The sequence below is a fragment of the Choloepus didactylus genome, chromosome 10, assembly GCF_015220235.1.
Source record: "Choloepus didactylus isolate mChoDid1 chromosome 10, mChoDid1.pri, whole genome shotgun sequence".
Classification (NCBI taxonomy): domain Eukaryota; kingdom Metazoa; phylum Chordata; class Mammalia; order Pilosa; family Megalonychidae; genus Choloepus; species Choloepus didactylus.
In genome coordinates this window covers 98,855,245-98,871,173 of record NC_051316.1, presented here as the reverse complement: position 1 = coordinate 98,871,173, position 15,929 = coordinate 98,855,245, and the positions used below count along the sequence as shown (strand labels likewise).

General features: G+C 35.9%; 1 protein-coding gene across 4 annotated transcripts in view; it reads right to left on the bottom strand.

Moving 5' to 3' along the window:
• The window catches only part of LOC119545109 (spermatid perinuclear RNA binding protein), a 227,134-nt gene that overhangs the window by 84,154 nt on the left and 127,051 nt on the right, over nucleotides 1-15,929 (bottom strand). The window lies entirely within an intron of this gene.

Sequence of the window (15,929 nt, the reverse complement as noted above, 5' to 3'; positions counted from 1 at the left end):
GAAGCAGTTTTACCAGACCAAGAATTTATCCCTTCCTACACTATTTTAGCCCCACTTAGGCCCATCTCTGGGAAAACCTTAACTTCTGAGCACAACCATCCCCCTTCAAAAACTTCAGTTAACTTTTCCTTACCTAAACAACTGGAATTCCATTCAGATATTTGGTCTGGCATCCAAGGTCCTCCATAATACACTGCTAATGTAATTCTTTTCCTGTCATTTCTCTCACCACTGTTGCTCCCGTCAAAACAGAATAATGACTCTTTCTCAAACCACCTTGCAATATGCTACCCACTAGCTTTAAGTTATAACATCCCCTTATCTGGAATGCAACCCCTACTCCATCACAATTTGTCAGCATACTACACATCAAATGCCTATCTCAAATCTACCCTTCCATGAAACACCTAATACTTTAAGTCTGACATTATTTCTTCCTCTTTTGAACCACTCAGCACTTTTTCAACTTCCTTGCTGACATTCATAATACAAAGTTTTAGTTACTTTTATCATAAGCTTTTTAATTAAATGAATTACCTTTATCTCCACAGCACAGGAGAGGCTCACTAAAAATTTGAATTTGACACTAAAACTGTCTTTCCTTAAACAGTGTCATAGCTGCAAAATCTAAGGAGGTTCACATTTGAGAGGTCACCATCTCATCCCACTTATTTCCAGGCAGTCAACATCACAGTACATGCAGCATGTACAGAGAATTTCTGAAACTTGTCCATAAGCAGGAATTCCAACATTTATTTGAATTACTTCCCCTATCTTGGATTATTTCACCTTCTCCACCAGCTCCCCCCATTCCTTCAGGACTGTACTACTTACCTCACTGACCTACTCTCAACAATATTCCTGGCAAAATTCTTGGCTATTTCAATAATCACATAGATGGCCCTTCAAAAATTCTGCCCTCAGAAATGAGAGTACAAGTATTGCATAGTGTCACTAAAATAAGCTAACGATAATGAGCAAACACTGAGAACCGAATTCAAGAGCATAGGTTATCAAAGGATAGAATGTTGGCAAAGACTGGACAACTGATAATTTAGGAGTACAGAATGTTCAATAAGGCTCATTGTAAAGGTTCCTAGATTGCAAGCTCTTTCAGCAGTCAAATATATTCCTGAGTTTTAACTGTTATTTCTAAATTCTGAGATGCTGAGCTCTTTGTATGTAACCTGGTAGCTTCCTGGAACTTTGGGTATCTGTGTGACACTGGAAACTGCAGTGTCTGAACTCTTTCAGAGTTCTGCAGCTCTGAAAGTCAGCATCACTCCATAAAGAAATTACTAAAAAGCTGAAAGAGAGATCAGACTCCAATAGAGAGATATGAATTAAATGGAGTTGGTTAGGAATTAGGTAAATCAGAATACAGGGTAAAGGATGATACTGACTGGATTTTAAAACTTCAACTTCTGTGTGAGACCAAAGGAAGAGATATTTAGCATGAAATTTAAATTTTCTGTAGCACAATATCTAATTTAACCTGTATGGTCAGTTTATTTAAACAACATAATTACATGGAACCTAGAATAATCTGTTATTCTGTACTGGTTAATGTAATACCATGATACATCCCAGAGTATTTTGGACAGAAAGTAAAAAAGTATTTGCAAAGTCCCCCTGAGGGACAGGGATAAAATGTAGAAATATTAAACTTCCCAACCTGGGGAATTCCTGATATTCTTGCAAGCATTAGGGACTCCCAGTGTAATAAGCCAAGCTCTCAGTACTTATGAAACTTATTCCTGCAAAGGAGAAGGTAAGTTTCTCTTTTATTTATAATTATGCCTAAGAGTCACCCTCAGAGAACCTCTTATGTTGCTCAGATGTGACCTCACTCTCTCATTCAACTCTGCAAATAAACTCACTACCCCTCCCCCTACGTGGGATATGACTCCCAGGGGTGTTAAAATCTCCCTGGCAACGTGGGACATGACTCCCAGGGATGAGCCTGGCCCTAGCTTTGTAGGACTGAGTTGCCTTCTTGGCCAAAAAGGGAAAAACAAATGAAACAAAATTAAGTTTCAATGGCTAAGAGAGCTCAAATAGAGTCGTGAGGTCATTCTGTAGGTTATTCTTATGCAATATATAGATATTTCTTTTTAGTTTCTAGTGTATTAGAATAGCTAGAAGGAAATACCTGAAACTGTTGAATAGTAATCCAGTAGCCTTGATCCTTGATGATGACTGTATAACTACATAGCTTTTATTGTGTGACTGTGTGATTATGAAATTCTTGTGACTGACACTCCCTTTATCCAGTGTATGGGCAGATGAATAATAAAAGAAAGACATAAAAATAAATAAATAATGGGTGGGGAAATAAAGTACGGGATGTTTTGGGTGTTTTTTTTTATTTTTTTTTTCTTTACTTTGGAGTAACGAAAATGATCTAAAATTGATTGTGGCGATGAGTGCACAACTATATGATGATAGTATGAGCCAATGATTGTATACTTTGGATGGATTATATATGGTGTATGAATATATCTCAATAAAATTGCATTTAAAAAAAGAAGAAAAATTCTGGTGTCTCAGTTCCTTGTATTCCTTCCCTCCAATGTTATCTTGTTTCCTACCTTAGACATCAGGGCCTACAATCCAGTAATCCCTTCACAGTCCCTCTCTATTTTCAGGCCCTCACTTCTGTCCTTAATCATCTGAAATTATATGGTGCATCATTATATCACTCCCTTGCCAATATCAGCAAGTCTCACTGCTATTCTCACTAGGCAAAAACCCAACTTTGGTTAAAACCAACCGTCTTGACTACACTACACCTGTAGCCCTAGAAAGCTGAATAAGGCTGGAGGGAGGGAGGGAGGGAACACACACAATCATGTTAGTCTTTTTCTAAATTCATGATTGTTGACCTCAAAAAGGCCAACTTCCTATCAGTAGTTCTCAACCAGTGGTGGTACTGGGGATTTGGAAATGTGAAGTGAAGTTTTCTGACTGTCACAATGACTGTTGGGTGATCCTAGCATTTGGTGCCCTGGGATGCTAAACATCCTACCATGTCCAAGAACTGCCCCACTCAAAGTACAAGTAGGACCCCCACTGCAAAAAAAAAACAGTATTCATTTACTCTCCCCTTCTCTGTATGATTATTTCACAAGTCTTCTCTTATCTCTTCAAACATCTGTACCACCTTCCCATCTCCTCACATTTGACTGCCCTGTTTCCTATTTCATGCAAAATACCAACCTTGACACATCTTTATCCATATAGTCTATGAACATGTTGAATTGCTACTATGAATAAATTGTCCCTATTCCTACCTAAAGCTAACCCCTCAATTCAAACCCCATTAGATCCCATCCCCTTCTGCCTAGTCAAGGACATCACTCCAGCAACCATCCCCTCTCCCTTCCAGCATCATCAATTTTCCCCATTCTACTAGATCATTTCTGTCAGCAGTCTCACATTTTAAGAGCACCCATTTTTAAAAATAAAAAAGGAGGAAATATTTTTAAACTTTCCTTGATCTCTGCTTCCCTTTTAGGACATAATTCTTTTAACAAGTTTCTTACAATTCAGTTTCCATTTCGTCTTCTCCTGTTCTCTCTCATCAGACTCTCATCCCCAACAATGCTTCATTTTAACAGTTACACTTAAGAGCCCCTAGGACTTCCATGATATTTAATGCTATGTACAATTCTCAGCCTTTATCTATTTGACCTATCAGCAACAGGGCAAATAACTGCTCCCTACTTTTTCAAATTCTTTACTTACCTTGGCTTCCATTCAAGACAGCACTCTCTCAGTTCCCTTCCTACTTCTCCCCTTATTTCTGCTGTGTCTTTTCTTTCTTCTAAATGCTGGAGTGTCAGACCTCAGCTTTCAGGCTTCATCTCTTCACACATTTCACTGGCAATGCCATTCAAGCTTGAGGCTTTAAATATCATCTGTGTGGTTTGAAACTGTATGTCCCCCAGAAAAGCATATTCTTGAAGTTAATCCATTCCTGTAGCTGTGAATTCATTTTAAGTAGGATCTTCTGATAAGGCAATTTCAGTTAAGGTGTGACCCACCTCATTCAGGATGCATCTTAATCCTTTTACTGGAGTCCTTTATAAACGGGATGAACACAGAGAAAGAAAGCAAGGGAAGCAAGAAGCTGAAAGCAACTAAACCTGGAGGAGAAAGGAAAAGACCAGCAGATACCACCACATGCCTTGCCATACGGCAGAAGAGTCCAGGATCATTGGCAGCCAGTCTTCAGGAAGAAACCATCACCTTGATGATGCCTTGGTTTGGACATTTTTCTCAGCCTCAAAATCGTAAGCTAATAAATTCCCATTGTTAAGCCAACACATTTCAAGGTATCTGCTTTCAGCAGCCTAGGAAACTAAAACACCATCTATACACTTAGGACTCCCTACATATATATCTAAGTTCCTGGTTTACATTCAAATACATACTCAACATCCACTTGGATGTTTAATGGGCATCTTAAACTTAAATGTGTCCCAAAAAAACTGTGACCACCACCACCCTTTCCTCCAAAAAAACAACTTTGCCCCTCTCTTGAGAAGCCTGCCTCTTAAGAAAAGGCAACTCCATTCCTTTAACTGCTAATACCAAAAAACTGGGACCCCTCTCTTACTGCCACATCTCACATCATCAAAACCTGTATCACTTGTACCTCTAACTCTATCTAATATATGACTACTTCCAACTACCTCCACTAGTACCATCCTGGCTTGAGTCACCATTATCTCTCACCTGGATTATTAACTGCCTTCCAAATGGTTGCCTTGCTTCCCCCATGCAGTTTATTCTCTGCAACACCATCTGTGCCAGTTTGAATGTATTGTGTCCCCCAAATGCCATTATCTTTGATGTAGTCTTGTGGGGCAGACGTTTTGGTGCTGATTAGATTTGCTTGGAATGTGCCCCACCCAGATGTGGATGATGACTCTGATGAGATATTCCGATGGAGGCATGGCCCCACCCATTCAAGGTGGGCCTTGATCAGTGGAGCCATATAAATGAACTGACTCAAAGAGAAGGAACTCAGTGCAGCTGTGAGTGATGTTTTGAAGAGGAACAAGCTTGCTAGAGAGGAACGTCCTGGGAGGAAGCCATTTTGAAAACAGAACTTTGGAGCAGACACCAGCCATGTGCCTTCCCAGCTAACAGAGGTTTTCCGGACACCATTGGCCATCCTCCAGTGAAGGTACCCGATTGCTGATGTGTTACCTTGGACACTTCATGGCCTTAAGACTGTAACTGTGTAGCCAAATAAACCCCCTTTTTATAAAAGCCAATCCTTCTCTGGTGTTTTGCATTCTGCAGCATTAGCAAACTAGAACACCATCCAAAGTGTTCTTTTAAAATCTAAATGAAGTCATGTCATTCCTCAGCTCAAAACCTTCCAACTGCTTCCTATCTCTGAGTAAACACCTCATAATGGCTTATAAAGCCCTATAATCTAATTTCCATTAACTTCTTGGCCTCATCTATCACTCTACTCACTCATTCTGCTCCAGCCATGCTGGTATCCTTGCTGTTCTTCAAACAATTCATGCATGCTCCCATCTCGGACCCTTTATATTTGCTGGTTTTCTCCAAATAGCCAAATAATTCCTTCCTCCACTTGTTCAGGTGTCTGCTCAAATGTCACCTTATCATGAGCCCATTCCTGACCACTCTATATAAAATAGTAACCTGCCCGGCAGTGCATCTCTTGCCCTGTTCTACTTCTCTCCAGAGGATTCACCAATGGTATACGTTTACTCCTTATTTTCCCCAACCAGAAGGCTGGACAGACTTTGTTTTGCACTGTACACATAGAAAAACGACTAGAACAATGGAAATACTTTCTTGTACAGCATCTCATTTAATTCTAACAGCCCTGAAACACAGTGAAGAACACGATCAATGGTATAAATTTCTCTCGTGATCTTTTAAAATATAAGAACACAAACGGAGAAAGATGTAATATCATTTGTCTACGATCGCACACTGACAGAGTTGTCCATACAGTAGGGGTCGCCAGCATTTTTTCTAATCCACATCACCGTCCCCATGAGTAAAGCAAAGGTATATATATAATTTTGTAAAGTGATCTTTAAAAGCTTAATTTGAAATGTATTCCTTTAATCCATGACAAAACATCACGCAGCACCAGAATTGTACATATTTAGTAGCTATTTATTTTCTTCTCACTCAAAGGCATGACAGAGGTCATCAGACTATGTTTAGAATTTACAGATCTCATGACAATTCTGACGAAAAAGAAAGACATGATGTACCAACAAACAACTAAGTATTCAAGTATTCTTTGTCCTCCTATGCCATGCAACACACTTAACACTGAAGGGTAAACTAGCACAAGCTTCAAACAATGCCTGATTTTCAAAAGGCCTTCTATTGCCATTCTACAGAACAGAGCCGGACAAAGAAATGAAACTTGGAGAGAGAATGGACACCAACTATTTCTCTTTATTAGGTAGGTTTGCAAAATGACAGCAGAACCTGCAATCTAGTTATAAACAAAAAGCAATGTTAAAAAATCACAAATTTTAAAACAAATGGAAGTCATTTTGTTTTTATCTTGGTAAAATAAACTACAACAAGTTTTAACTGCAAAAAAAATGCATAAATTCATCAAGTAGTAGATCAATACAGTACAGTTTTCTTACATTATACAACAGTGCTAAAAATTAAGATATTAGATTCTTCGGTAATACAACAATTTAATTTCCAGACTCTTGCCACACTCATTCTCCTCTTTCTGGCATCATCTGCCACAGTTGGAAACTGTGTCTCTAGGTCAGAAAAGACAAACAGCTTTTCAGATCAGCTCAATATCTCTGGCACAAATGTGATATTACAATTCAACTCCTTCAGAAACTCCTTTTAGAATATACCCTGATGTAAATCACAAATCACAAGATTAGTACCACTGATACTTATGAAAAGTTATTAGAAAAAATACTTAAATGCTAGATTTAGAAAACTGATAGAGGTAAGGGTAGAGGGGGAAATATGAGATAGGAGATACAATGTAATTAGTGTAAGAGCAATGGATTTAGGGTCAGAAGATTTGCATTCTAGTTCCTGCTCTGGTACTAATGAGCACAAATGAGTGGGCCAATTTTGAACAAATTTCAAACTCTCTGAGCCTCACTTCCTACATTTATAAAGTAAAAGTTTTAGAGTATATCGAAATTACTTTTGAGGCACCTTCTGTTTTCACATGCTTCTGTCATAAACCAGAAATATACAAGTACATTTCTATGAGACAGACTAAACCTAAATTGCAGAAACATCAACTTTTAAGGAATAATCACATTTTAATGATCTACATAAAACTAAGAAAAGACACAACTGGGGAAATTTGACACTGAATATTTGATAATATGGAATTATTTCTGTAGTGTGATAATGGCATTGTATGGGTGTTTGTTTTGGTTCATATCTTTTAGAGATACATACTAAAGTGTTTACAGATGAAATTATATGATCTCTGGGATTTTTCTTTAAAGAAATCTAGTTCGGAGGTTTGAGGGTGATAAAAGTGAAATAAGATTGGCTATATGTTGAAAATTACTGAAGACATATGGGAGGGGTTCTCTTTCTTACATATGTTTGAACATTTTCATAATAAATGAAACAGGCACAAATTTATCAGGAATTTTAAACAGCCACAAATTCATCAGGACTCCAAACAACCAACTTTCAAATTATCTGTAGTAAAATTAGATTTTCATATGTCATATTTTCATTCGGCACAATATATATCCTTTAGAAAAATCCATTACGTAACTGTACAAAACCAAAGCAGGTGAAAATGTAAAAGGATAAAACCACCTTAGGGAACAATTTAGTAATAAAAGTCAAATATATGCATACTCTACAAGCATCAATATTATTTCTGGTTACAGTGTCTAGAGAAACTCCAACATCTAAATGCAAGATGATATCACCAACGTTCACTGCAGCACTGTTTATAATCACAAAATGTTAGAAACCTAAACATCCATCAACAAGATGCAAAAAAGATATCAGTTGTGGTATATTCACAAACAGCATAATACGGCAGGTGAAATACAGAAATACATTTCATCATGGCTAAATGCAAAAACAATGATGAGTGAAAAACTTAGTTGCAGAATAATAGGTATATAAGCCTTTTATATAAGCTTGAAAATACACAGAATAATGTTATATATAATGTACAAATTTTTTTAAGTAATAAAAAATTCAAGGTAATGACAAAATTGGGAGAGTAGTTACTTCTGGGAAAAGAAGGCATAGAACAGGAACAGGGAAGATACACAGGTAGTACATATATGAACTGCTTTTTCGTGGGAAAAAAATCCAAAGCAAGTATGGCAAAACATCAGGGTTTTAAAAAAGCTATGTAGTGACTACACAGCTATTTATTATACTCTTTTTTGTCTATATATTTTAAACAATTTATAATTTCAAAATATTTTAAAAATTATGTCCACATGTGCAAAATATTCAGGATCAAAAGGAACTTTAGTCCTTTTAGGCAAGAAACTACTTTAGCACCTTAGCAAAGTAGCTATTCAATGTAAATTACAAATGATTTTGGATAAAAGACACAAGAAACTTCCCTCATCAAAGATTACAAAATGTTTAAAAAAAAAAAAAAAAGTTTGATGAGACATAGTCCTACCCAGAATTATCTAGAGGAGTAACCAACAACATATGAAGTTATATACACATTTCTTTACCCTAAAATGCATCTCATTCTGCTTTCATTTTCAAAAAATACCTTCTTTCCTTTTCTAAAATTGTTCTACCTCAGAAATCTCAGGCCTTTAACTAAAAATCAAATGTAGTATAAATAAATATTGGCACATAAAATGAGAAGAAAAGAATTTCTTAAAGAAACGAAAATATTGACTATAAAATAAAATTTGAGTATATTAAAATTAAGAACTTATGGTCACCAAAAACACTCTGAAGAAAGTGAAAAAATTGCAACTGATAAGATTTTTGGAAAACATACATCCAACAAAAGATTTAGCTTCAAGAATATATAAAGAGACTTCAATACATCAATCTCATCAATAGACAGGATATCTAGATAGTGGATCAATAAGAAAACAGAGACTTTGAATAGTATGATAAATGAACTAGACTTAACAGACATTTACAGAACATGGCACCCCAAAACAGCAGGATACACATTTTTCTCAAGTAATCATCATTCACAAGGATAGTCCACATGTTGGGTCACAAAGCAAGTCTCAATAAATTTAAAAAGATCTAAATTACCCCAAACACTTTCTCGAATCATAATGGAATGAAGGTGGAAATTAATAATAGGCTCTTAAACAACCAGTGGAAGAAATTACAAGAGAAATCAGTAAATATCCCGAGGCAAATGAAAATGAGAACACAACATATCAAAACTTATGGGATGAAGCAAAGGCAGTGCTGAGAAGGAAAATTATTGCCCTAAATGCCTATATTAACAAAGAAGAAAGAGCAAAAATAGAGGCCTTAACTGCTCACCTAGAGGAACTAGAGAAAGAATACCAAACTAACTCAAAAGCAAAGAGAAGGAAAGAAATAACAAAGTTTAGAGCAAAAAGCAAATGAAATTGAGAACATGAAAATAGAATCAACAAAACCAGATGCTGGTTCTTTGAGAAAATCAACAAAACAGTTGGACACTTAGCAAGGCTGACAAAGAAAAAAAGAGATAAGATGCACAAGAAGAAATAGATAAATGGGATCGCCTCACAATTGAATGCTTTTGCACATCAAAGGACTTAATCAGGAAACAAAAAGGCAGCCTATACAATGGGAGACAATATCTGGAAATCACATATCAGATAAGGGTTTAAAAGCCAGAACATATAAAGAGATCCTACAAGTCAACAACTAAAAAACAAACAACCAAATTTAAAAATGGGCAAAAGACAGACACTTTTCCTTAGAGGAAATACAAATGGCTCAAAACATAAAAAGATGCTCAACTTCACTAGCTGTTAGGGAAATGCAAATAAAACCACAATGAGATACCATCTCACACCTATTAGAATGGCCATTTAAAAAAAAAACAGAAAACTACAAGTGTTGGAGAGGATATGGAAAAACAGATACACTTACTCAATGTTGGTGGGAACACAGAATGGTGCAACTACTCTGGAAGGCAGTTTGGTGGTTCCTCAGGAAGCTAGGTATAGAATTGCTGTATGATACAGCAATCCCATTACTAGGTATATACTCAGAGGAACTGAAGGCTAGCTAGGACATGAACAAACATTTGTACACCAATGTTTACAGAGGCATTATTCATGATTGCCAAGAGGCGGAAACAGCCCAAATGTCCATCAACGAACGAGTGGAAAAACAAACTGTGGTATACACATAATGATGAAATATTATATAGCTGTAAGACAGAATCAACTTATGACACATGCAACAACATGGATGACCACTGAGAACATTATGTTAAGCAAAATTAGCCGAAACAAAAGGACAAATACTGTATGGTCTCACTAATATAAACTAAATATAATGAGCAAACTCTGAAAGCTAAAGTTATCAGGAGGTAGAAAGAGGGTAGAGATTGGGCATTTGATGCTGAAGGAGTACAGAATGTTTAACAGGATTGTAAAAATCAAGAAATAGATAGCACAATAATATCTGATGGTAGCACAATACTGTAAGTATAATGAACAAAGCTGAGTGTAAATATGGTTGAAAGAGGAAGGCTAGGGGCATGTATGACACCAGAAGGAAAGATAGAGAATAAAAACTGGGACTGTAAATTTAGCAAAACCTAGAGTAGACAATGATGATTAAATGTAGAAATATAAGAAAGTTTTTACATGAGGAGAATAAGTGACTATCAACATTATAAGGTGTTGAAAATGGTATGGTATATGGGAAAAAATACAATCAATACAAACTAGGTTCTACAGTTAACACTAACATTTTAATATTCCTCCATTAATTGTAATAAAGGCAATAGACCAAAGTTAAATGTCAATACAGGGAGATATAAGGGAGGGGTATGGGATTCTCATTGTTGTTTCTCCTTTTTTATTTTTTATACTTTTTTTTTTCCTTCTTTGTTTGTGGAAGAAATGGAAATGTTCTCATATCAATTGTGGTGGTGAATGCATAAATATGTGATTACATAGAGGGGACAGAGAGTATGGGATATTTTAGGTGTTATTTTTTATTTTTTTCTTTATTTTGTAGTAATGAAAATGTTCTAAAATTGATTGTGGCGATGAATGCACATAGCATGAGCCACTGCTTGAATACTTTGGATGGATTATATGGTGTGTGAATATACCTCAATAAAACTGCATTTTAAAAAACTGCAGCACCACGAGTCAAGATATCTGGATGGTAGTCTGTATCCAATGCTAGGCAAATCACTTCTTTCTCTTTTTCAACAAAATTCTCATTGATAATACTGATGCCTGTTTTACATTCTTCACTGATTCACTGTGATAACCAAATATAGCAACATAGGAAATGTAAAAAAAAATGAAAACATATATCAAGAGAGAGGATTGTGGGGAAATGGCAGAGTAGGAACCCCCAATAATCAGTCCCTCCACCAAAACAACAATTTAACCAGAAAGAACTGTTTTAGTCAACTATTTTAGAACTCTAAAGTGTAATAGAAGACAGTGCAGCACCCAGGGAAAAGCGACAGAAGGAGAGACTGGTGAATTGTGGTAAATATCAGTGAATTTCACCATTCCTGCAGCAGCTACCATTGTCCATACCCCCGTGCCAGTTTGGATATATTATATCTCCCCAAAATCCAGTCTTTAATGCAATCTTGTGAGGGCAGACATTAATCTTTTGATTGTTTCCATGGAGATATGACTCAATCAACTGTGGATAATATCTTTGCTTAGATTACTTCCAAGGAGGTGTTACCCCGCCCATTCAGTGTGGGTCTTAATTAAATTGCTAGAGTTCTATAAGAGCTCACAGACAGAAGGAACTCGATGCTGCAGCTGAGAGAGACATTTTGGAGACGGCCATTGAAAGCAGACATTTGCTAGCCCAGAGTTTGCCTGGAATAAACTGAGAGAACACCCCCAGATGCTTTAGAGAGAAATATCCTGGAAGAAAGCCATTTTGAAAACAGAACTCCGGGGCAGATGCCAGCCATGTGCCTTCCCAGCTGATAGAGGTTTTCGGGATACCATCAGCCATCCTTCAGTGAAGGGTACGTACCCTATTGTTGATGACTTTGTTTGGACACTTTTATGGCCTTATGATTGTAACTTTATAACCAAATAACCCCCCTGTATAAAAGCCAATCCATTTCTGGTATTTTGCATAACAGCAGCATTAGCAAATCGGAATATTGCCCCCCCCCACGCCCCATGCCCCTACTGCATGGCAGGCAGCAGTGGGGACTGCAGCCCAGGATCCTGACACAGCTTGCTGGTGCCAGAGTGGGCAATGAGGACCTAGTCCTCCAAAATACAGTGATGTGCGATCTGATTGTTGATCACTGCTTTTGATTAGCTACTTCAGATAGCTGGGGAAGTCTGCTCTGAGGGTGGCCATTGTTCCAACCCCTCTCACACAAAAGCAGCAGAGGAGTCTGAAAGAGGCAACTCCTGTGGTTTGTGGGGTTTTTTCCTCTTTTTCTATTTCCTTTTTGGGAACAAAAATAGTTTGGAAAAGTCACAAACCAACAGATCAGCCCTCAAAAACAAAAAAAAAGCAATCCTAGAGGAATAAGAGAACTAGACTTCCAGAGTTATAACAACATAATATTCAGTTCTCAACAAAATAAATAACACAACAACACAAAGAAACAGGAACATATAGCCCTTTTACAGGAAAAAAAGAATTTGCAAGAAACCATCCCTGAGGAAGCTCATACATTGGAACTATTACTAAACAACTTTAAATCAATTGCCTTAAATATGATCAATGACCTACAGGAATCCACGCACAAAGAACTAAAAGAAACTAAGAAACTCTTGCCTGAACAAAATAAAAAGATAGAAATTGTAAAAAGGAACCAAAGAAAAATTTTGGAGCTGCAAAAATATAGTAACTGAAATTTTTAAAAAACTCATTATATGGATTCAACTGTAGATTCAAACAGGTAGGAGAATGGATCCTCAAACTTCAAGACAAAATAGTTGAAATTATCCCATGTGAGGAACAGAAAGAAAAAATAATGAAGAAAAATGAACAGAGCCTGAGGGATCTCTGGGACACCATCAAGTGTACCAACATAGGCATCATTAGAATTCCAGAAGGATGAGAAAGAAAAGGTCATGCCAAAAAAAAAAAAAAAAAGCATTTGAAGAAATAATGGCCTAAAACTTACCAAATCTAATGAAAGACATGAATATACACATCTAGGAAACTCAACAATCTCCAAGCATGATAAACTTGAAGAGATCTACACCAACACACATTATTGCAAAACAGTTAAAATCCAAAGACACAGAGGATTCTGAAAGCAGCAAGAAGTGACTTGTCACACATAAGGTATACCCAATAAGATTTCTCATCAAAGACAGGGGGTGGCATATTCAAAATGTTTTAAAAAAAAAAAATCAAAAAAGAGTTTTATATCAGGCAAAACTATCTTTCAAAAAAGGAGGAGAAATTAAGACATTTACAGATAAACAACAGCTGGAAGAGTTCATTACCAGAAGATCTGCCCTACAAGAAATACTAAAGGGAGTGCTTCTATCTGAAATAAAAGGACATGAGACAATAACTGGAAGCCAAAGAAAAAATAAAGAACACTAGTAAAGGTAACCCATAGGTAAATATAAAATCCTGTTTTATTGTACTTTTGGATTATAACTGCTTTTCTCCTTAAATAACAAACAGGCAAATATGTAAAATAACAATTAAAATCAATGTTAATGAGAATGCAATGAATAAAATGTAATCTGTGACAATAAAAACATAAAGGGGAAGGTACGGAGATATATGGGACTAGTGACATTGTATACTACTGAAACAAGGTTGGTACTAGTAAAACTAGGTTATTATTAGCTTAAGATGTTAATTATGATTACAAAGGTAGCCACTAAGAAAATAACTAAAAAATATAAAGTACAGGAAAGAAGAAGGGAATCAAAATTCTACACTACAAAAGAGCAAATAAATACCAAAAAAAAAAAAAAAAAAAGCAGGAATGGCGTAATTGGAAAACAAAAAACAAAAAAACATATAAGACATACAGGAAACACAAATAGCTAAATGGCAGAACTAAATCTTCCCTCTCCAATTAGTATCTTAAATGTCAATGGGTTAAACTCCTCTAATAAAAGGCAACTGGTATATTGGATGAAAAAAGTATGATCTGTCTATATGCTGTCTACGAGATTCATTTTACATGCAAAGACACAAAGAGGTTGAAAGCAAAAGGGTAGAAAAAGATGCTCCATCCACAAACAGTAATAAAAAGAGCTAAAGTGGCTATATTAATGTCAGAAAAAATACACTTTAAGTCAAAAAAGATTACAAGAGGAAGAAAGATGTTATATATTGATAAAATGTGCAATCCAACAAGAAGATAAAATGTTTATAAACATATATGCACCTCACAAAAGAACCCCCAAATAGAAGCAAACACTGACAGAATTGAAGGGAGAAATAGATAGTTCTACAATAGTTGGAGATTTCAATATACCACAATTGATAGAACATCTAGACAGAATATCAATAAAGAAACAGAGGACTTGAACTAAGCTATTAACCAATTAAACCTAAGGAACATATATAAAACACTCCAGCCAACAACACGTTCTTCTCAAGTGCACATGGAATATTTTCCAGGCAGACCATATGCTACTCAACAAACCAAATCTTAATAAACTTAAAAATTTTTAAATCATACAAAGTATCTTCTCACACCACATGGAATAAAGCTAGAAATCAGTAACAAAAGAAAACAGGAAAATTTACAAATATGTGAAAATTTAAACAACAAACTATTAAACAAACAATGGGTCAAAGAAGCGACCACAAGGAAAATTAGGAAATATCTTGAGACAAGTGAAAACATAAACACAACACATCAAAACTTAGGGGCAATGCTCAGGACAAAGCCTATACCTCTAAATGCCTATATCAAAAAAGAAAGATCACAAATCAGTAACCTAACTTCGCACCTAAAGAAACTAGAACAAGCAAAGCAAATTAAACTCAAAATTAGTAGACAGAAGGAAATGGTAAAGATTAAAGCATAGATAGATGAAATAGAGACTAGAAAAGTAACAGAGAATCAACAAACCCAAAAGTTGATCTTTGAAAAGATCAATAAAATCACAAACCTTTAGCCAGACTGACAAAGAAAAAGAGAGCAAGAATACTAAGAACGGAAGTCAAGAACGAAAGTGGGGACATTACTAGTGAACTTACAGAAATAAAAAGGATTTTAAGAGGGTACTAACAACAATTATATGCCAAATTAGAGAATTTCGATGAAATAGACAAATACCTAGACACATACAAATTACCTAATCCGACACAAGAAGAAACAGGAAACCTCAACAGACCTACGACAAGCAAAGATAATGAATTTCTTATTAAATAACTTCCAAAAAAGAAAAGCTCAGGTTTCATTTCTGAATTCTACTGAAAATTTAAAGACATGTCACCAATCCTTCTCAAATTCTTCAAAAAAAATAGAAGAGGGAGGATTATTTCCTAACTCATTCTATGAGGCTACCCTGGTACTAAAGCCAGATAAAGACAGCACAATAAAACAAAATTACAGACCAATAACCCTTCTGATATAGATTCAAAAATCATCAACAAAATACTGGCAAACCATATCTGATGGTATATTAACAGCATTATACATCATGACCAACTGGGATTTATTCCAGAAATGTAAGGATGTTACAGCATAAGAAAATCAATCAACGCAATAAATCATATTAATAGAAAAAGGAAATAAACCA